Raw genomic sequence first — 25657 nt, 5'->3', positions numbered from 1 at the left:
TAAAAAGGGACTTTAAATCCAATGTCACCAGAACCAAACGGTCATTGGCACAGCTCTTGTACCAAGTATGCAACTGTGTTAAAAAATCTACTGTATCCTTAATGTAACTCTGTACATACTTCAAGTAATCCTTCAAATCATCCTGTAGATATACTGATATGGGTTCAGTCATCCACCCAGTCCCTGATACTATTGGTCTCATACGGGGTGTTTCCAGGTATTTGTGGATTTTAGGTAATCTATAGAATACAGGGATAGTTGGGCATGGTAGACTTAAAAAATGGAAGGTATCAATACTTATGTCTCCCATCACCTGCAGATCATATACACACGCATTTATCTTGCTAATCATAACATCTATTTCTTTACCATTAATAGGTTTAAAAGTCTGTTCATCTGATAATAGCTCGGCCATAGATAGTAGATACTGCTCCACATCCATTACCACAAGGCACCCCCTTTGTCAGCTTCCTTAATAATTATCTGAGTATTATTTTGTAAGTAATTCAACGCTTGAATCTCTTCAGATGTCAAATTATATATTTTCACAAAGTTCTTTTTTTCATAAAGATTGCGAATCTCCTTTTCAGAAATACTATTAAAAACACTAATAACAGGGTCACTAACTAGAATAAAAGTGCTACTCCATTTTAAATGATTACCCACAGTACTATTATTTGCCCTTAAATATTTTCCTTAAGTTCAAGCCCCTTGAAAATAGACTTAAATCAGTAATCGCATGCACCAGATCATCAGTGCCTGCTGGGACAAACTTAGTCCCATGTGACAACAGAGACATCTCTGCCTCAGTTAGCCTATAATTAGAAAAGTTAACAACCATAGGGCGAATCAAAGAACTCTCCTTAGGGGTTCCATCATTCAGAGCCACTCTAGCATCATTCTGGCCGGTAGTCTCCATAGAATATACAGAACATCCATTTAATGGAGCAGAAGCATCCACATCAGTAGTCACATTTACATCAATACTAACAGATGGTCCCATATTCAGAAGGTTCCCCATCAATACTGGACCCTCAAATAAAGTAGAAGTCATTATTTCATCATTATAAGTTAACCCAGATCGATCAGCCACCTGACCAGTAAACTGCTCAGCAAGGCCATTAGCAGGAGCATTTACCTCGTGTACATTATTACCCCTTATAGTTAGAGGAATTTCTAAGGGACCCATGTTCTCATATAATGAATCATAGCCTTTTAAAATATTAGCATCATATGGCTGATTAGATTTACTTCCATCAATGTCAACACAAGAACCTTCCAGATGGTGATTATCAAAAGTACAACTACTTAAAGAAGAAATTCCATCATAGTTACAACCCATTATACAAATCAATGGATTAACTTGTACACATTGATTATTAACAGGTAAATCCCTACTTATTTGATTTCCAACCACAGTACTGTTCATACAAGAGTTATTATTCATACCCAATGAATTTCTCATTACATTAATCAACATAGGGGTCCTTGAGCTAACTAATGTTCCTGTTCGTTTACATGCCCCATCTCCACCAAACATTACTGTAGTAGAATGGTTACTAAACTGTACACAGATATCCTGATCATTAATAGCAGAAGTAGATCCTTCAAACATTAATAAATTCCACTTAAAATTTAGAGCGGTCATATTCGGAAGTAAATTACATACAGTATTTTGCGGGTCTCGATCATCTCGTAATATTCCATTGCAAAAATCATTCATACCCCTATCAGGAGTACCTTCAATGACTCAATACTAGCTCCTAAGGTAACACAAGAATTCTGCTCAGAATTCAAAGCATTTAAATTAAAAAAAATATTCCGATCAGAATTCAAAACATTCGTGCTTAAAAATGAATTGCATAAACAATTCTGTGAGCCCCGACCATTCAGTAAGACTTCATTAAAACTTTCATTCATATCTGCATCAAAAACACCTTTTAAAGGCTCAGTGTAAGTTTCTAAATTAGTACAAACATTATAAACATAATTTCTAGCTACATTCACATCTTGTAATGGGAGTTCAACATTGCTAATTGGACTATTCAAAACATTGTCACATGGAACTTTTTCCATTCTTTCATACAACTATTCATTACCATTAAAAACATCTGAATAAACCAAAAAGTGCTTACAGTTCAAAGGAGCATTAATATTCAGCTCCATTAATGAAAAACAATAGATAGTTGGCGAAGATACTCCGACAACATTCCTGAAGCTTTTGGATTAAGTACAGTCTTACCATGAATTTTCATTGCTTTAAAGCCCTGCTTCTCATTGTAGGGCCATTTCTTGTTCTCCCTCTCGACCTCGAACGTTGCTTGGATGCATCGTGTCCTCGAATCACCAGCTTTTCTAGTAACTGCATTTTTACACCCTGGTTTGTCCCTAAAAAAACTTTTTTCTGCTGGCTTTCTCTTTCCTTCATTGCAGGTGGATGCACCTCTAATCCAGGTCTCACCTGAAGCTCATTCAAACGAGAGGACATTGTAGGCAGGTCCCATGGCCTCCATGCTTGCTTCCGATTGGTCATCTAAAGGCATGGGCTCTTTCTCCACTCACTGCAGCTCTGTAATTGGCTGGAACAAATCTAGCTCATACATAGAGCCCCGAGATGTCTTCTGAGATTAATTAAACTTCTTTTCTTTTTTTTTCTGTTTCAAATTGCTTAGCTTGCATTCTCCATTTCACCACTGGTTCATCTTTTTCTGTGATTTGTTAACCATAGGTTCATCCCAGGGGTTCCACCTATGTCCCTCTTGGACAAGGGTGATAGGAGCTGATCTTGGAAATAAGGGTAAAACTTGTCTAGGATTGTAAGGTCTCTAGGGTCATTAGCCTAGTAACCTCCTATGACCCTATGATCTGAGCTTAGAAGTTTTCTTCAGTGTAGACCTTTGGAGGCATTTTTCTGGGGAAATTTGGCCAGGACATGAGGTGAAATTTCTCTATCCCTCCTGTTGTAGGTGCCATGAAGACACTGGCATATACTTGAACCACCACTATTTTGTGCTGCTGTAACCCCTTATTAAAGTGTCATCAAATATTGATTCACTGTTTTATGATTTTTGTCCTCAATAATATATCATGTTACAAACTCTGTACCATTAATTACTTAATACCATTGTTGATGATTTTTATTTCCTTTTTAAAGTTGCTATTTTTATTAGTATATTGATATTTTTTCTGTGTTGTTTGAACTTGTACTATTGTATTTAGACCATGTCTTGGAGCTTATCTCCCCGGGCCTCTACTGAAAAAGGACATGTATCCAGCTAGACTAGCCCGGTCAACAAATGTAAAATAAAATAAATAAATAAATAAATATTGATTCATACCTTACACCTCCTTATTTCACCTTTTTCACTAATGTCCTTCTATCAGTTACCATTAATTTTGCTATAAACTGACTAAAAATTCTCTAAATTTTAAATAATTATCATATAACTTGTATGTATTATTAACCAATGATTTCATATTATGTCTAATTTTGTATAATTATCTAAACTGTAGTTGTTTTTTGTATTATTTTTTATGATTGTAAAATTATTCTTAAAATGTTTTGCAATACTTTGGAGCTTTTTCCCCAGGCCCCTGCTGGAAATAGGCGTTTATCCAGTTGGACTTTCCCGGTAATCACGTGTCAGTAACTCAATAAATAAATACATAAAAAAAGTCAGCACAACAAAAATGCATTACCCCAGTTTTGATACACTAAAGAGTCAGTGTTTGAAAAAGAATCCTGGTATCTTTTGATGCATCTGTCATTAAAGGTGAATGCACAAATACTAAACTACATGGTAGAATTAAAAAGATTATGTCTTCCTGACCACTAGTGCAGTTTTCCTCAGCTCTTTTGAGTCAGTAATGTAGGTGACTTTTACATTATGTTAAGAGCTGGGAGTTGTAAGTCACGCAAGAGGAAAGAAGTTTTTTTTTTACAGAAATTTTCTATAGTACAAATAATAAATTAATAGTTTTAGAAGGAATTGGAATACATTTGGTTTGAGGCCTTTTATCTAGACACCTCCTGAGAGACAAGCTTTGCATTCCATCAGAAGTGACAGAACTCTCTGGATTATGAAACTAGACAATTTACTACTTCATGTTGTGTTGGATTTACCCACTTATAATTTTAAGATGGACAATCCACTTATTCCATCTATTTTTGGGATTCCTAAAATTCATTAAAAAACATTAAATTCACCTCTTTTAGACTCACTGTAGATGGCAGGAGGTCCAAAACTGAGCCCCTTGCTATGTTTACAGATAACATCTGTAAGAAACTGTTAGTCTCCAAACGGCACATTCTTAGACATTCATGGAAACCTTTAGAAAAATTGACCATGTTCCCTTTGAAAATGACTACTGGTTTATTACTGTGGATGCTATTAAATTGTTCACTGTTATCCCTCACTCTGTTGGCATTGACTACTTTTTGGCTATCTTACTTCCACACAGTGATTTTTTTCTGCTCTCCAGATTAATGAAAATGAGACTTTTTAGGAGTTAGTATTGCAGAACAACTTTGTTTATTTTGAAGATGAATATTTTCACCAAGTTTTGGCTGTTGCTATCAGGGAGGCTTGCATCCCCATTTATGCCAACACAGTGTTAAACTTTTGGAAAGAGAACTTTATTTTTATTTCAGAATGATGCCATCTACTGGTAGCTTATTTTAGATACCTGGACGACATTCGTATTTTTTATAAGGGATGCCCTGACTAGTGGTCACAGTTTAAACAGGTTATTGACACTTTGATTTTTTTTAGATATTGCCATTGGGGGAAACATAGCTTCAAAGGAATACACTTCTAATATTTTCAGCAAGAAAATGTTTTTCAATTGATATTTACACTTTGACAGTTATCACCCACCCTTTCAGAAGAGAGGCATAGTTAAGGGGCAAATTGTCCTCTTGTCAAGACGTATTAGTCTGGATAGTTACTTTTTGAATGAGACCAATTTCCTAACCACTTTGTTCACTGCACAAGATTATCTCAACAGTTTATTACTAGACATTAAAGATGAAGTGGTTAGAGGCAGAAGTTCCAAATTTTGCCCCCTAATAGACAAACCACCTGTTATGGGTGAGGCACTGTTACACGACAACTCCATTAATCATAAGAACATACATCATAATTTGTCTGTCGTGATATCCTATGCTTGTGACTCTTATAAATATATGAAGACTTTTTGTGACAATTGGAACTTAATTTTTACTGGAGAAGTGAAGGTCAAATTAAGGGACTTTCCCTGAATAGTTTCAGTAGAGCTTGTAATATAAATACCTTTTAGAAACTGAACAGATCATCCCTTTAGGCAAGCATAACAATATAGGTAAATGTGGTCGCTGTAAGCAATGTCACTACATTCAGGAAGTTCCATCAGTGGCAGCTGGTGACTTCAAATCAAAGGGGAGCTGCAAAAGACAGCTGAATGGGTGGGGTCACATGAAGGGGTGTGATCAACTAATAAGGGGTGGAGCTATGCTCAAAACCATAAAAACTGGGACTTTAACTAAATCTGCTGCCCTGGGTGCCAAAATATCATTGTGAGAGTCCATCCAAGACAAAAATGAAGTGGAGAAGAAAAAAATATTTCAATGCATTGGCTACATGACAGCTTACTTAATATTTAGATGGAAAGAAAAAGGTTGTGAGGCATGAAAAAAATAAATTACTTTTTAAATACATTACTGGAATGCCAATCAAAATCCAGTATAAAAACCAAGCAGCACTCAACTCAAACCACTTCTCCTTGCACTGCAGTTCTAATTGTAATTTATATTAAGCTTTAAAAAAGTACCAAGTAACATGCTGAAAGTAGCAATCTCTTTGATACCCCGACTTGTAAACATTTGTCTTATCCAAAAAAGACCTACTGCCTGACAACAACTATCTACTTGTTTCATGGGGAAAACATGATCAAAGTAAAAAATGAACAGCAAACAACAAACAAGCTCAAGATAAACTGCTTAAAGGATTACTGCACAGCTTATGGACCACACAATATATTGGCATTCTGTTTAGTTTAAAGGTAAAGCCTGCAAAGATGACTGCAAGTCTCCAACAAATGTAATGAGCTTCTGAAAATACTGTAATCCTGTCCTTTATTAGAAATACTGTCATATGCATTTCAATACCTAAGGCTTATACGTTATCTAGTTATGTAAATATTCTCTGCATGGCAACAACAAAAAGGCTTTCAATGTTGATAATTCTTTAACAGTATGCTTATTACAATCTCAGACAAGCTTACCTAATGGTCATTAAAGCATTGCTACTTAAACACAGAGCAACATGCACTGCAACAACATGCATTTTCTGAATAATAAGAAGCATAAATCAACAACATCCTGACTTGATAAAGCCTGGAATTGTCCAGGCGAAAGCGCTTGTCTGTATTGTGTATTGTGCTTTTGTTCGTGCCAAAGGATTCGTTGTGGAATTAAATCTGTTTTTACTACTACAATGCTGCAGTTGAATCATTGCTTTTACGGGTGTTTTTGGACTTGGTTATAAATCAACAATATAAAAATATGACAGAAAACCAGAACATTCTGCAAAATCAAGGACAGATGAAAGGTCACTGTAGTACTTGTGTCTACCCTGGATGGGGGATACTCTGGACACTTACACTGCATAACTGCTCCTTGCCTTACTTGGACACATCCAGAGTAACTACACTGGGGAGTGGGGTACAACAAGCATGTCACAATTTGAAATGTCTCTGGCTGACTGTGGTGGCCCTGACACATTTGTCAAATCTCTCAACCTCAGAGTAAGAAATTTGGACAAAGCCATAAACAGAAGTGGGACAAAGACCCAAAAATAAGGACAAATTTTAAATATTGCTCTTATAAACTTAGAAAGATAATAGAATAGTAGATCTTGCACTAGTATGAATTTTCTTAAGGGTACGAAACCTGAAACTCAAATATCTGTCATTATTTTTTAACTTCAATCTTTTTTTTACTAATTTGCCAGAAAAACACAATTTTATGAAAAAATGGACCAAAAATGTGATGCAAAAATATAAAATAGCCACCCAGTACAGCTGGGAACCTGTCAAAGAAGGGACCTCTTTAATATTAGTACTTTTAAGTTGACCAGCTGACAAAATAAGAGAATCGACGTGCATTTCTGAAAGAAAAGTAATCTATAACTCTGATCATTACAATTATTTATTAATTGTAAATTCTCCACATTTTCTTCCAAATTTGCCATTTTACAGAGGGATTATTAGGGGAGAGCAACATTTTGAGGCAAAACTGGGGATAGTTAAGAGGTATGGATATACCTAATTCTATAAAGCAATTTATTTGCGCATACCTCTCAACCTCTTAAGGCAGGAAATCTGGACAAGGCCAAATATGTTGGGGAACAAACAAACAGTATTAAAAATTGCCCTTGAATAAACTTAGACAGTTGGTAGAACAACAGGTCAATGTCTGTCATTATTTAGTGACGTCATTCCAAAAATTATTTTCCAGAAAACCATAACTTTTATGAGGAACAAACCAAAAATAAGAAGCAAAAATCTGTTCATTCTGTAAAAATCTGGACAGGTGAGGGGTACAGTTCAGCCAGAGCTGTCTTTGAGTTTGCTGCCCTTCCCCCTCACAAAATCATGGTCGAACGAGGCCTCACCCCTGCATCCATTCCAATGTCCCATTACTTGGCTGTTTTGTCCCATTTACTATAAACACTGTAATGTGCATACTGCTTTACTTCTACGATGATTTGGATTTCATTTAACAGTTTTATTTTACATTTTACACCACAGGCACTAATAGACATCTGCTAAACAAAGCAATGCAGTTTCACAATGAAAATAGACTTAGCATTAAAACTTCTCTGCCCTTAAAACTCGCATTCATTGAAACAGCATTGAAACCCACATTCAAAGAAAATACATTAGGTCAGTGGCGGATAAAGATTAACATTGGGCTGTTTTCAAATCATAGGCCCCTTGCACACGAAACATACATATGTTCTTTGATACACCTTCCTGATTGCATTAAATTATATTCCTTGTTTAATAAAGTACAGTTGTTATAGGACATTTTAAAATTATTATTTTGAACATTTTTCTAGTAAACAATGAAACAAAATACATGCAGAAATAATGAAAAAAACTGCCCAATTCAGAGCATTTCCATCATAAAAGTCTACTCAAACTTCTACAATTCACTGGTATCAGTAAATATGCACAATCACTGAAGAAGTAAAAGTCATCTAAATAATACCACATTAAAAAGATCTGTAACTAAGGAAGAGATTGCTGCTAGCAAACAACTTTATATGTCATTGTTTCATCTACAAATAAAGTGCCTGCTGTTCTCGAGGAATAAATTGCCTATGTTACATTAAAAAATGATAAGCTAGTAATATTGCAATAGGGAATGGATGGCAAACTGATAACAGGTTCATAGTTTCTTGTTATCTCCACCAAAGAGTACATTATCAGGACTACAGCATCCACCCCTTAAAAGTACAACATAGTTCAGTATCAGCAATGCATCTACATATTGTGGGAGTAGAACCCACAGCCTTCCACATCAAAAGCAAGTATTCAACCTGTTATGCTATTAGCAATTCAAACAGACTCAGCATAAGCAGCACTAAGCTTTTCTTCCACTGAAGCTCTTAATTCCTTGTAAAACCCAGTCAACTATATCTCTAAACTTTGCAGCACAAGAAATCTGAAAAAAGACAAAATGTATTTGGGGGGGGACAAAAGCCCAAAAACCAAGGACACATTTTAAACATTGCTTGTATAATCTTGGAAAGTTGCTAGAATAAAATGTTGTGTTAGCACTATACGTTTCACTTAAGTCTTGAACCCAAGACCCTATGGACTACAGACAGTCAAAGCAACATGCCACTATGCCAAATCAGCTGCTTCCTGAAAGACAGGAAGACTAAAACTTAAATGGCTATCATTTAGTGAGTACAGTTCTCACCACAGCTCTCAACCACTTAGCACAAAACACCTGGACAAAGCCAATAATGGGAGAATACAGTCCAAAAAATAGAGACAATTTTCAAATATTGATCGTATAAACTTAAAAAAATTGCTAGAATAAAAATTTTTGTGTTACCATGTATTTTTTGAAGAATATGAAGTCTGAAATTCAAATGCCTTTCATTATTTAGCAAATTCAATCCTTCACTGATTAGAAAAATCCAGAAAAGCACAGATTTTATGAGGAACAGAACAGAATAGAAAATAAGGCACTAATCTGGACAGTTTTCACAAGTGATGGTGGGTAGGGAATTCAGGCTCTTGCTACCTGTACCCAAGATACAAGGTTTGAGCCTAAGCAACTGTAGTCACCAGGTATATTTAACTGGGGCATTACACAACACAAACACACACACACACACACACACACACACACACACACACACACACACACACACACACACACACACTTTGCAGCAGCTTTGTTCATTCATTCCAAATCACACAGAATAAAGCTTTATTCTACCTGTTCCTGGTGGAGATGAATATTCCCTTGCAGCAGCCTGTACCTGGTGTTCCCTTGAAGCTTCATTCCTAATCACACAAAATAATGAACCTTGCCAAGAGAGAACCAATCTGCAGCCATCCATATCATGCAAGTGACTGCAGATGTGGCAGTCCGATTCCCTTCCACTTTCTGCGGATACAAACCACATAAACCTCTGGGCATCTGTACACTGATGCATTTTCTTCTTAATCTGAACTGGTTTAACAGCAGTTCAGATTCAGTCACTGAGCAAGCATCTGCAGTTCTGGGTCTTTAACAGCGAGTGAGTCGGACTCGTAACTATACTATTTTGCAAAATTACTTTTTCTTTTTACAGCTGGGGGGTTTGAAGGATCTGACAGGACTCTTCCTTGCCCTTGTAGAAGGAACTGAGACTCTACCATGGTGGTGTATAGAGCTTTGTGTGTTTCCTGTCCTGCTTATTATAATGGGAAAATAAGTCCAAAACTACTTCTTCTTTCGGCTTTTCCCGGTTAGGGGTAGCCACAGTGGATCACCTGAACACTCATGATTGGCAGTGGAGTTTTACGGTGTCGAGTTGCCAGCCCGGTGCACAACCTTCCACAGAAGGCACACACATGCACACACATCAAGAACCAATTTAGCATGTCCAATCCACCTACAGCATGTCTTTGGGATGTGGGAGGAAACTGGAGCACCCGGAGGAAACCCACTCGACCACAAGGAGGACATGCAGACTCCGCACAGAAGGCACCCCAGCCGAGGATCGAACCGGAGAGCCTCTTGCTGTGAGGCGACAACGCTAACTGTTGCACCACTGTGGCCGCCCAAAATGACTCAAAAGCTAATGACTGAATTAGTGAACACTATTATAACATCAAAAAATATATATTAACCCTATGTACATGCATAGTTTAGGTTGCACTAATTTTAAGAAGTTTGTGTTTTTATAGTGGATTTATAGAACACAACCCCAGAGGGGGATATGCCAGCAATATTTGGGAGTTCTGAGAAATGTATTGGCAGCTTAAACTTAATTCCAATGTTTTCACTGGTCTTAATGATTTTATTTCACTCAGGAGCTTGCTTATATTTAGGACTATGAATTTCTGATCAGATGTAGAATTTTTACAAGTTTTATTAGTGTGATTTGTAATATATTTGACTATTATGCATGTATGAAATGTACTAGTTATGGAGTTATATAACAAACAGGGAAGTTGCCTCTTAGCCAATCAATATGGAGGAAAAATGAATACTTGTTTTGCAAACTGTCAATGTCTTGACAAGTATATTTTAGTCAGGGTGTAGTATTAGCATAATATAAGTTTAGAATCTTCTAGCATATAACTTTCATGTAACTGCTTTTTAGTATCCATGTATGTCTTAAATTAAACAGCATCAGTTTTGCCATTATTAAATCTCCCCATCCACTGGAATCTTCCTTTATTCATCTGAAACATTCAATGCATTCTTTGGTTGTGAACCATGCAACTTGTAGTATGGGAAATACTCTGAGATTATATTTACTCCCTGGATGGAAGGCCTAATGAGATGATGCATTACCTGTAGATGTAAGAGTTAGATATTAGGGTTTGGGATGGTATCTCGGTCCTAGCAGATTCTACTTCCAACTCCTGGAGTTGCTATCACTCTTCACCATCACTATACACTACCTTCTACAGAGCATATGCATGTCCACATACGTTTCCACTGCTAGTGCAGTGAACCACTGTGCAGTATCTGCACAGAAGGCATGATATCCTTGTGTACAATACCCATTCCTTGAGTACAATACCCATTTCTCTCTCTCTCTCTCTCTCTCTCTCTGTCACCTCAGTAGTGAGTCATTGTTGGCTTCCTTCCACCATGATAGACAAGCTACCAATGACTCCTCAGTTTGATACTTTTTACCTTATCTCTTCAGTGTCCATTACTCTAGCTGAGTATGGGTCATGTAATACTCAGTCAGGGCTTCATTCTGCTATGCTGCAGTTCTGTAGAGAAGGTTTATCAAAGTTCACTACCACACAGCATGAGTTTGCTAGAATAAGTATTTGTGGAACAGCTCATTTCTGCCTGAATTAAAAGGCAGTTTTACACGGATGCCTTTCTACCAACATAAAAACACTTCTAATCAAGACTGGGAAAATAATCATTGCTAATCTTAGCTCTCAGCCTCTTAGCACAAAAAGAAATGGAAAAAGCCAAAAATAATGGGAGGACAAAGTGCCAAAAATAGGTACAGATTTTAAATATTGATCTTACAAACTTAGAATGCTGCTAGAATAAAAGGCCTTTTGTTACCATACATTTTCTGAGTGATATGAAATCACAAACTTAACTGCCTTTCATTTATAATTAAGTCAATCCTCACTGATTTGTCAAAAAATCCAGAAAACAACAAATTTTATGAGGAACAGAAGAAAAATATGAGTCAAAAATCTGGACAGTTGAGAGGTATGTGCAAATGCAATTAGTTATATAAGCCTGAAAATCACAGAAGGTATAGTGAATCAGTGTGCTTTAATTATTCTTATGTTTACTTTTAGTGCCTAGGTGTGTGTGTGTGTGTGTGTGTGTGTGTGTGTGTGTGTGTGTGTGTGTGTGTGTGTGTGTGTGTGTGTGTTTGTTAGTGTTCACATGTCTGTAAATGTAAAAGCCATATTTGCAATGTATGATCTGCTCTGGATGATGGATGAGGAATTTATGTTTCATTAGGCTTGTGGATTTGGCAGTAGCCTCATCTGGGCGTTTGTACTTCCATAAGACATGACTACAGGAATGTTTTTATTCATCTTATAATATGGAATAATATAGTTGCAATGTATTTTTCCTCAAATGTGTTTTATTGAAATAAGACACTTGTTAAAAACTATTTATGTATTAGCTGGACTCATGAAACTCATCTCTCTCCATTGCTGACATTAATGCAACTTAATAAGCAAAACTGACAACGTTATTGTCATGCCTTACATAAACATTTCCATAGCAGTGCTCTCAGTACCCATACATTATAGAACCTTTTATGATATACTTACTCTCTTACATATCTTCTTCTAGTATCCCCATCCTGATACCATATTCAATCGGTCCTTTTAATTTATTCACCCATCTGCTATTAACATCATTTTCCACTACATGACTAATCCACATGCTTATCATTTCTTCAATGAACCTACTTTGGCCTCCCCAACACTTTACACCTTTTTGCAATTTCATTCTAAATCATCTTGCCATAAGTGGCCTCACCCCTTCTCTTTTATCCAGTATTTCCTCTGCCTTTCATCCATTATAAATAAACATAGCACACATTCTTCTGTTACATGTCTATACTTATGACTTGCCCTGTAGTTCTCTCTTTGGCTATATATATATACTATTTCTTCCCCTCTGGGCTTTCCCAGTAACCATCTTCTTCTAATATCTTTATATCCTGTGCCATCTAATATATACATATGTTGGTCACATACTGACTCTGATACATTTAAAATCTTCTCTATCTTGCATGCTTCTGACCACTTCTCACCTTTGGCATGTATCCTTTACTTTATCCATATATCTCTAAGATTACTAAAGCTTAGTGTCTGTTTTCTTCAGCTAAATCCTGCATATGGGTCCTGCCCTTCAATTTTCTGTACACCACAGTTACTTCCATTTCCTGTAATATTTTCCTTTCTTCCTCTTCAGCTTTTCTCTTTTTCCCTCCACAACAGCTCACCTAATTACTCAGCTGTATATGTGCCAGTCACCTACTGAAATCTCAAAAACCTCCTTCACCTTCTTGATTCAGCTACAATATTTAACATGCAAATAAGGCTCCTGGGGGCCTGCTTACAGGTAATAGATTAACAAGTTTGAAGGTGGAGAATGCAAAATGCAGAGATGCCAAAGTTAACCACAATAATTATTTTCATGTTTTGTTTTTATTTTCTGTTTACTTATTTACATATGAGCATGTATAAATAATATGAAGGAGTGCATTTTCATGCTGTAATCTTTATGTGCTTGTTTAATCGTTGTTGATGCCTTCATGGTCTTCACAGTTATGGGAGCATTTAAAAGATGAGAAAGCATTGAGTAAACATTTTAGCAGTACCACGGCATGCAAGAGCTATCAAAAAGATCAGACAGAATAGGCAAGATATGCCAGCATCAACAGCAGTGCCATCACTTGTTAATACGAGGAACACTACAATGCCTATCTATTTCTTCTTTCTTTTTGTCGAACTTATGCCTAAATCTTCATAGGGACATTGCCTAAGAAATATAAGATTCATATTTGTCAATAATGGGAATGGTATACAAATAAAGGGCAAGAGGTCCAGGAATTTACCTTACTAGCGAAACAGAATAGAAATTATTATTTACACCAAGGGGACACATTTGTTGGTTATAAATGTTCAGGAAATAAGAGGATCTTGATGCACTCATAATATTTGCACGATGAAAAGCAAACAATATAATGTGCAAATAACATTTCCAAATTAAAAAAAAATCAAATAAGATGTGGGCATCATTTTAAGGATTAGCGTGATAAAGACATAATACTTAATATTAAGTAGCAATCACTAAACTTCGCATTACTGACTCTGTATCCACCTGTCGCACAGTATCGAGATTTTATTTAGCCATTATTTAAAATATGTAGAAGGGCAGGACTGCAACACAATCTAACTTTTAAAACCAAAAGAAATAAGTTATTTATGCAAATTATGACTAATGAACAGTTAATCCAATTGAAAAGGTCAGAATACATCCTGTGCAAACATAAACTGTAGTTCTTTACTGGCCTTAACGTCTTTGTGGTTTGCAAAGATTTTCATTACAAAATCTGAAAATGAGCTTGGAATACTGAGTCCTTTGCAGATCAAATTGTAGAGCAAAATGACTTGACTAAAACACTGAATAGGAAAGTAACAAAGCCATTTAGAATATACGATATCTGGATAAAAGAAACAGACTGTCTTAGATGAAGTGGTAAATCAGAATTACTGAGACGATAACAGTCCAACGAAGGTAATGGTGTCAAGATATACCTTTAAAAGGGTAACAGTGCCACTTATATAAACTTTTAATAGGGTAGTAAAGAATTTAAAAAGATATGAAAAATACGGTAGGGATGATAACTTTGATAAGATACACACACTGCTACAGGCTGTGATAAATATCTTTCAAATTATTATTACTTACCGGAAAAGGAAATTATTTTTGAAAACTAAGAAAAGAAGGTATAAAAAGGCAATAATAAATAAATAAATAAAAGGATTAGCCAAATTGTTAAATAAATATGTGAGGAAATAAATAGACCTGCAAGAATAAGACTGTTCATTGTAAACAAATGGATAATTCTTCTGTGGCAACAAATCATGCATTTTTTATAATCATGTATTATAACCAAATAAATAATCATTAGTGTGTTAAACCGATACTTCACACTGTGAATGATGTATCCAAGTTACTCTGAAAATGGAATATAATTCCTCCTACTTACCAGATCTAAAAGAATATATGAAGATCATCCCTTGTTAAAAGTGATGTAATTCCCTACCCTTCTAAAAAATAAAGTTCCACAATGTATGAAGATTACTGAGATGCCATTGATTAAGAGGCGGGAAGACATTACATTTTTTTTTTTTTGCTAACTGAAAATGGATTACTGAATAGAGACAGAAATTTGAAATTTAAAATAAGTGGTAGTATTAGTGAAATTAAATAGGTGAGTATAATTTAGCCATGTGCCAGATCTTTTAATTCAATATCCGAATAAATAGACAGCGCATCCTTGGGAAAAAGGGGCAGCTCTGGCTTGTCACAAGGTTAACAGCAAGTCATAACACTAGGTTCTACCTGGTAGAGTTTGGGCTTGTCAAGACGATGCTGATAGAGTGCATCTTGCCCTGCATACCTAGATGTGCCACCAACTGGGACTTAATTTAACTTAATTTGCTCTCATTAACGAGGTTAAGCTGCCCCACACTTCCAGAAATGTTGTCTGCTCCCAACCAACTGATTTTTCAGGAGATTTCCAAGCATGAAAAAATAGGCTGTGATGCTGTTAGTGAGCCCAGGAATGACACTGGGCAAACTCTTGGGGGGGGCTTGGGGATCATGTTCAGTGTATTAATATTATATCAGGGTGCAGACAGCTTTGAACATACTGGTTAGAGAAAACTTGAACTGTTTTTAGACAATGAGCAAAAATATTTCTCAAGCCTCAATAAAGACCTAAACATTGATACTGAAACACTGAAAAAAATATAGTGTGTGTGTGTATATAAATAAATATATATATATATATATATATATATATATATATATATATATATATATATATATATATATATATATATATATATATTAAATGTGCTAGCCAAAAGATATCAGAAAGACCAAAATCAAAAGTATACAACTTATTTTTCTAATGTTACAGTTGACAGATGTAGGTAAATAATCAATTTCACATGAAGGCAGTTCTACCATAACAGACAAGATTCTGATAAGATTTTCCATTTATTCGAACACATAATTTTGACAAAGGGTTGCATATCAACAAAATGCATGGGGGCAATCATTTTTATGTCTTTATTTCCCTGTTATCAGTAGAAAGCCTGTTCACCTTTTAACACAAAGAAAAAGTATGTGTTGCATTTCCTCACTGCTTCAGCACATACTAAAATGAGAAAGAGAAAGGCAAGCAGGCTAAAAAGGCAGTAATGTAAACAAGACAGAATTGTATCTGGTCTTTTCAGCTTGTTTAATTTATTGATACTATCTCTGTGTATTTTGAGATTAATAAATGTGCTACTAATTAAAAAGGAACAATACAGGACAAAAAAAATAGGACTTTGTAATGACTTTCTTAATGTATGATGTAGACAGCTTAAAGGCAGTGTCATCTTTAATGTTTGGAATAACTGAGGTGGAGAAAGAAGGTGTTGCATTTTATGCTTGTCAATCAAATAATAAATCAATGTGAATTCTGCAAAATGCTTAAGGCAAAGGAAAAATAAATGACATTTGTAAGGAGTGAGAAAGTAGAAGAACTAACCATATGCATGTCTTAAAAGGTGAATGGTCTGTTAATCGGGAATAAAGCAGATAAATAGGACAGACAAGGGAAGAACTCAAAATAGCTTTGATGCAGAAGAAGAATAATATGAAGGAATATGCTGGTTGTTGACTATAAGAGTAGTAATGTAGTTAAAGTTAATTTACATGATGGTAGAGATGCAGTGTGTGATAATATAACAGAGAAGTTATGTAACTAAGGGAGACTGTAACTCAAATGGATTACTGAGACAGATTAGAGTGATGGGATAAAAGTTATCAGAGCGCTGTAAATCAGGAGACAAATATTTTATGTAAGATGGGTTATAAACTACTAGATGAATGTCTTCCAAGCACATACTTAATATTATAAATAATGAAACATACAGACTGGACAAAAGAATTGCAATGGATTAAAAAATCATTTTGTAGAAAATGATGACAAAAGAACAAATGTAATCACTATATATATATATATATATATATATATATATATATATATATATATATATATATTTGTGTGTATTTGTATTTGTATTTATATATATACACACACACACACACACACACACACACACACACACACACACACACACACAGAGAGAGAATCAGAGAGATACACAAGCAAAGGGTAAAAAACATATGTAGGCACATGATTCAGTAATGATGAAAACTTAAGTCCGTACTTGTGTGTCAGCCACACATCTTCTGAATGCCTATGACATATTACATTTTACTTTTTAAGTCATTGTGGGTACATTCAGAACAGTTTGCATATATAATAACAAAAAATGTCATGGGTCATTTTCACATATCCCATGGACCACCACTACAGGATTTGTATGGTATTTATACAGTTTATACAGTGAAAACTTTGTCTTGGCAGGGTCTTTCTTGTGGTTTTATATATCTATATCTCTCTCTGTCTATCTATCTATCTATCTATATACCTACATATCTATCGATATCTATCTATCCATATATATATATATATATATATATATATATATATACATCTACATGTGTGTGTGTGTCTACATACATTCGTACAAACTGAATGGCATCATAATGAACACAAAAGGTTCAAAATTATAATGACAATGAGACTTCTGCACAGTAGGAATTGGTGTTTTCACTTTCCAGATTGTAGCACAATCTTGGGCTAGTATATATAATAAGTAGGCATGTGGGGGTGCAGTGTGGCTTGCCCCACTGCTAAACTTTGGCTGAGCGTTTCTGTAATGTCAGGTTTGACCTTTTGTGTTCACTGTGTGTGTGTGTGTGTGTGTGTGTGTGTGTGTGTGTGTGTGTGTGTGTGTATACATATATATATATATATATATATATATATATATATATATATATATATATATATATATATATATATATATATATATATATATATGGGTCTACCTGACATGGTCGACAGTTCATATGGTTGACAGTTTATTTGGTCGACAGTTCATTTGATCGACAAGCATTGTAGGTGGGGGGCTTCACCCCCCACCCCACCCCAAAGAAGCTAAGTAATCTGAAGAGATGTACAGACCTGGAACTGGCGGTATGATAGACCACATACACTGGTTGAAACTGCCCTATTTCATCTGGGTTGCATAGTCATACAGTCCCCTCTGCAAATCTGATCACTGGCCAAGTGCAGCACTCTAGATAACTTACTACCAAATTCCTGAAACAAAGACCATTCCTGGGAAGGAAAGGGGGGATACATAAACATAGAGGGGAGACTGCACTGTCGCTCTCCATATATGACAGCAGGTAGGGAGGGAGGGAGAGCTTTCTTGAACTGCTACACCAAAACAAGCGATGTGCATCAATGAGCCAGTTATAAATCCTGGCATCAAACGCCTTCAGCCTGCATGTCATTGACACAATGGTGAGTAGTAGTGCCACGACAAAATGCATCACCACAAACTTCACTCACCAGATGACTCTGCTTTCTCTCACTATAAAAGACATGAACGCCATACAACCCTTATTATTGTTTACAAATACAATACTTTGGCATGACGTCATAATTTGTCAATATTAACATCTTATAATGCAATTCATAAACCAACATAGCCTCTACAAGGGCACACTTATCTGAACATCTGCATTCTGGACAGCATTACTGACAGCTCACATTGGTTTTAACTGTCCCATTTCAGCCAAGTGGCAAATCCACAGTGCTCCTTTAGTAAACCTGACCGCTGGCTAAGTGCAGCAGTCTAGACAGTTCAGTTCAACATTCATTGAAAGAATGAGGCCAACCTGAGGTTGAAATAATCATAATCACAGCACAGCACAGGTCATAGAGGTGGTTGCCATTCTACAGGCATCATGTCAGGTCTATGTAAAGTCCAAGAGGTCTATTACTGCAAAGATAATAAAAGTGGAAGCCCTAATTACTTTGTGGTTTAGACCTTTTTGCAATTCCATGGACACGAATAGCCCTCTCCTGGATAACTTAGGAATCACCAATGGCACGAATGTCCACATACAGGGATATAGGTTTCGCAGTGTCACTAAATCTCTCAAAATCCTGAATAGTAACCTATACTTCAGCACACTGCCTACATCATTAGCCTCAGGTGAATTATAAGAAAATGTGGCAGACTTAACTCACTCATAAGTTGCTGCAGAGCTCCTACTGGGTAGTCCCAGGTCATACCACTGAACCCTTGTTAGATAACATCCAAGCTGCAGGGATCAAACCCTATGACTGAACCTCTTCATTTAACCATCTCTTTGATGGTTGCCTGGCAAATGAAGGAAAAACCCAAGATCAAAACCAGTCAATGATCTGAAAACAAAACAAAACAGTAAAGTCAGCACTGAATTAAAATACCCCCCTCCTCCTGAATTTAAAACAACCTCAAGTTGGCAAACAATCCCCTATGTTGGCCAATTCATTTTAGTAATCTGCCTAACTGATAGTGCTTGTTGACGTATTGAAGCCCAGAAACTCTAGCTAACAGGCAAAGAGTTGATAAATGTAACTTAGAATGGTTCTGAGTTCTTCCCCTTTAGATGGCCTGTTCTCTGGGTATTAGGAGCTCAAATATTCCACCAAAGCAAATCTGCTACTCCTTGTCAATCATTTATAAGTCAGCTGGGATTTGAATGGGCAAGTCCAAGGTCAATGCAGCCAGCTGGAAACTTGAAAATGAGAAGAACTGTTAGCAAGGATGATACAAGGCTTGGGTATATGTTTAGGAGAAAAAGAAAGACTGACACAAACTATGGAGAAAAAAGTCACCACAATAATGACTGAAACCAAGTAGGCCTAGTTAATTTTCTGCACCACAGCTTGCCTTACTGAATGAAAAAAAAGTTTATGTTGTATAGTTCATCCTGACATAGTATTACTGCTACCCAAATGAGCATATGCTCCAAAAACATATAATTTTCCCCCCAGAGGACAGGATGGATGTTTTTTTTAATATGGAAAAAATAAAAAAGCTCCCTTTGAAATAACAACCCATACCTTAGACCACTGATACATCTATAAAAATCTGCAATACATTTTGTTGTGACCAAGTTGTTTTGTAGAAATGAAAATGTATTGAAAACCTTTAAGATAGTGGACCACAAGCATAGATCTGCCTCCCCCTAGTTGAATACCCTGATTCTGTGGTAATTCTGGCACCCTATTCACAGATGTTTAGCTTGTAAACTTGTGAAGACCCTTCCTGGGGCCACTGGTCTAAAAGAAAAATTGATAAGACCCAGGAGCTCAATCACTTCACTAGCTTTAACATTTTTGTCTGTCAAAAATCCTTAATAACTGCCTTCAATTGGTGCATTTTACCTTCAGGTATTATAACATATGATATCTAATTCAAGACCTCAAAAACTTAATGATTTAACCACTTCCATCCATTTTATCACAGATGGACAGCATCCATACCTCTCAACCTCTTGGTGAAAGAAATCTGGACAAAGGCCGACAAAATGGGAGGACAAAGGTCCAAAAATAAGGACATATTTGAAATATTGCTCTTATAAACTTAGAAAGTTGCTAGAGTAACAGGGTCTGTTATAACATACATTTTCTGAAGGATTTGAAGTCTGAAATTCACATGGATGCCATTATTTAGTGACTTCACTCCTCAGATCATCCAAGTTATTTGCCAGAAAACCACAAATTTTATGAGGAACAAATGAAAAATATGAGCCAAAGATCTGGACATTCTGCAAATATCTGGACAGTTGAGAGGTATGACAGCACCCCCAGACACTGACATGGCTTTGGGAATTTCACAAGATTTTCCCATTTGCCCTGACCCTTTCCCCTACAATCAGAAAATCATCACAGTAGTGTACAACCATCTGCTTTGGAGTTCTTCATAGCCAACTCAGCTGTAATGCTGAAATTAACTTTTCAGTGATGGGACATACCATTTCAAATTAAAATTATCCATCAATCTTCATTCCAAGGAGGGGCCAATCTTGTTCATTTAGTGGGAGTAAGTGAGTGATTGACTACACATCCAATTTAGGAAGCAAAGGGTCCTATAACTTACGATTACTGTATAGTACATTATCTAGGAAAACATACTGAAGCTTAATATCCTGCTTGTTGATGCTGACATTCACAGAAGGCTCCTACAGGAATGACAGGCAGTCAATTAAATAAAATTCACCGTTCCTCTTTTTTTGAAACTAGACCCAGTGGGATATGGCAAAGGATTCAAATGGTGAAACTGAGAGGCACTTCCTGTAATGTCATTGTATATTTCTTTACCCAATAATTCCTTAAGCACACCTTCCTTGCCTAAAACTGATAGTTTCTAAAAACAGAAACTTCTGTGGATTCACTTGACTTAATAGGGTTCCCTAAAGCAAAGCCTTGCAACAGTTCTTCTAATAGGTTATTTAGAACATCAGGATTGGTAGGAAAATAATTAATTTAAGTCCTACTGAAAGCCTTGTAAGGAGTTCAAACCCCCAGAGCTCTGAAATGAAGTCTTCCCCATCTCCTTCTGATTTGTTGAGGCATTCCCTTGCTTGCTTTCCATGGCATGATGAAATTTATATCCTTTGAAGCCATCCTTCAACCAGCATCTGATGGTGGAGAGCCAGCCTCCACAGTGTGAAGAAATGTGAGAAAATGTACAAGATGGCCGAACACATTTCACTATGTGGAATGCCTAGCAGGGTTTGGGTTGGATGCTGCCTGCTCCTTTCTACTCCACGTGGTCTCTCAGCACCTAACAAAATATCATTATGGCTCTTTTGACCCTTGAGAGATTTGTTAACTGCCGTGAGATTTTAAAGCTTTTATTCATAACAGAATCAAGACAAGCCTCACCTCAGGTGGTGGGTTTCACACAGCATTAAGAAATAAGATAACAAGGCTGACGCATAAACAGATTAATTTTCACTGATGACGACCTTATTAAGCACAATATGCCCTGAACAATTGTCCTGTTTTTAGTTAAACTGTCTGCCTTAAAGATTAAAAAGATGAAGTCTGTAATAACAGGAACCAGGACAGTCAGTCCATTTCAGGACATACCATACTCAGAACACACAGGACAAATGCTGATCATAAGTTGAAGCGCATTTGCCTTAGTACCATGTAACTAGGAACTATAAACCTCCACATCAGCTTAAACTGAATACAGATACAAAAAAGGGAACTGCCAAGTTGTTGCAGTACCTTTTGTGATGTTGTGAGGTACTGACGTATCAGTAGAAGTGAGACAGTGCATGCGTGGCATATGATTGCATGGTTGGCTGACGTTTTGTAAATAAACTTGTGTCATTTGACTGTCACATTAATTTGTACAGATGCTTGTATTAAAAATGTATTTGTAAAAGTTGCTAATATTAAAAAAATGCTGCAACAGAATATTAACAAAGTTCTGAATGTGAACTGTGCCAGAGTCTGGTGACTAGATGTGATGAAATGATATAACCAGCTAAAGGAAGTAACTTTGCCAGCAGTAGTTTGTTCTTGTTTTTCTTTGGAATCTGAGATCTATGTCCATTATCTTAGATCAGTTTTTCAGTAGCTGTTAGTTGTAAAGATCAGTGTGGAGAGTATCTCATTTTTACTTGTGGAAGTGAACAGCTCAGCAGTGCATCTTGTCTTGCGATATTAAGTGAGTTAACTAGGGACAGTTTCTCTTTAGTTTAGTTAAAAAAAGTACTGCAAGATTAGTTTAGTATTATTTCTTTTTCTGCATGAGAGATTCTATCTAACTGTGTTGTTTTACATTTCCTGTGACTGTAAACTCTGATATTTATTGTACATATATATTAAGTATTTTCCTGTTTTCTATTTTTATTATCCATTATTAAATATTTTATACCTGTTAACTGTGGCTCATTTTAGTGAATATTTTGAATATCTTGAGAGTACTTATTTCAGTATCACTGTGGCCACTCTGAAAAGTCTTACTGTTTCAGTCAAACTCTAACATTCATATCAGTAATAATTTGAGACAGTATAATTGGTTACCCCTTGTACCAGCCTTAGAGTATTTGGCTGGTGGCAGCTACTCTGTAATCTGGAGAGAGGGGGGGGTGGCACAGCTGGTGAATCTGTATCAGCCTTTCCCAGCTGTGTGTGTGTGTGTGTGTGTGTGTGTGTGTGTGTGTGTGTGTGTGTGTGTGTGTGTGTGTGTGTGTGTGTGTGAAAAATTAGATATTCAAGTGTGTGTGTCAGATACTTGAAACTGGGGACACAGTGCTCCAAGGTGGGTCTTGTTTGGGATCTGGAGAGGTAGAGAGTCCAGCCTCAGTGGAGTATGTTCCCTGTGTGTTCTTGGGGGAAAGTGTGCTCGATGCAGAGTGCTACATTCTAAATACTGTGCAAATCTATTCCTGTTTTAGTGACCACCTCTTACTGTTGTCAGTGGTGAGGACTGGGGCTGCTTGATTACTGGCCCATGGCAAAAACAGGTTTTCACACCTTTGATGGCTCAATTTTTCAGTATGAGGTTATAAAGTTAAAAGAGTTGTTTTCCTATCAGGGATATCAAATGGACCTGGTTGATAAAATGCTTGATGAGGTCCTTAGTGGGAGATCCGGCCATTTTTGCTCCCATTATTATTGGTTGTACTTTTGTAAATGAGAGTAGGAAGGTGAGTAGGAATGCTTTAAAGACTGCAGTGGTATTCTCTTATAACAACACTGACAAACAGGACAAGGATGTTATTAAGAACTGGAAGGGGTGGTTGATTTATTTGACAAACTGGATGAAAAAAACACATTTGTATGTAAGTGGAGAAGGAATTCAAAGGCTATTTTACAGGCTGATAATAAAACATTAAGCAGTAAGAACTATATGTCCCAACACTCACCTTGTGCAAAATGCAGTTTTATTTAAAAGGGAAGTAATGTTACAGTTGCCTCTTATGCCAGGGTGCTTAAGGGGAATGGAAAATTTCTCCACATTTATATGCTATTAAAAAGAGAGATTAGAGGAATGCCCTTTCTAAGTGTCCTAAGGAATGTAAGAATTTTAAAAAGTTTTTACTTTTCATTTTGGAAAAGGTACTATTACTATACAATATTAGAGGTGGTAACTGGGAGTCCCAACTAAAAAAGAAGGAACTTTTATAGTAAATTAGTTAAATGCCATACATTATCCAGGTATCAACAAAAAAATTAGCATTAGCAGTGTACTGGCTTTGAAATCAGACACTATTAAGTGTCAAAGTCAAGATTTTAAATTTAATTATAACTTCAGTTTTGACTAATGTTTAACTATAAGGTTTTATTTAGAGTTAAGATATTTGGTTACATGTGTGTGATTTGTATTTTTTGCATTTTTAATGCCATATATTTTTAGCAATGTCATTATACTGAGAAGTGTTTTGAGTTAAGAAGGATATTTTAAATACTGAATACTTATGCAGGATTGCAAATGATTAGCGGATTTGTTTATTTGGTTAAGGAATGATTATGCATATAATGGGGGTGTTGAATCAATTATTACTGTTCTGATGAAGTTCAATAGATATACTAATGAAAGAGCTTAACAGTTTTACTTAGATCAATAAAAAAGGCAATTTGACAGCTCGCTGCATTTTCTTTTGTATCTATGTGCCAAGTACTCATTTGCCTGTTGAGTTTGAGACTGCAATGCCATTCTGAATGTGCATGCTTGCAAAGTAATTCTATGGATTATAAAAAAACACCAAGCAAGTGATAAAACACACCAGACTACAAAGCCAGCAAAAAGGATGCCACCAATCTTGTATTAAATAGTTTATTCACACTAAATAACACACTGGCACCTCGGCACAGCCTTCCTGGAGTTACAAAATATGCCACACCATGCATGCATGCATACATACATACATATATATATATATATATATATATATATATAAATATATATATATATATATATAAATATATATATATATATATATATATATATATATATATATATATATATATATATATATATATATATATATATATATATACACCCACACACACACATATATTCACTTAAATACAATTAATTAAATGATCATCTAATTAGTCAACCATCAACTAAAATAATCATATATACATTTTAAAGAAACACTCTCCAGTTACATTCACTATTTAGACCTGCTGGAGATAGTGTACTAAATAAGATATATTAAATAAGATAAATAATAGTAGAGAATTTAATAGTGTGCAGGAGTGTAGAAAAGTTTATCTTGTTACTGTATTAACATTCTAAGTGAGAAAATGATTGCTATCATTAGATATTATTGACCCTATTTAATTGGTGATTGGTGGCATCTTTTTCACTGGCTTTGTAGTCTGGTGTGTTTTAACACTTGCTTACTGGTTTTCTAAATGGTGAGAGATGGTCAGTGGATCACTGCAACAATTGCCATGCATTTTTTGAGATGATGCATCTGTTTCTGCTACTTTTCATCCAGTTGGTGAAACTCAGATGGAGCCGAGTACATCTATATCCAATGCTGCCCCTGTTAAAACTTGGGAGTGTCTGTTAGAAGAAGGGAGGGGAAAATATCTACAAACCCTTTTAATGAAGTGGGTATGGCTAATACTGTACATTTATGAACAGCTGACCATACTAATTTAGAGTCACTTTAACGGCTGCTGTTTAGAGAAAATGCCTTACATTA

This window comes from Protopterus annectens, chromosome 15.part0 (assembly GCF_019279795.1).
Source record: "Protopterus annectens isolate FY-2018-M chromosome 15.part0, PAN1.0, whole genome shotgun sequence".
Lineage (NCBI taxonomy): Eukaryota > Metazoa > Chordata > Ceratodontiformes > Protopteridae > Protopterus > Protopterus annectens.
This window is presented reverse-complemented; position numbering follows the sequence as displayed.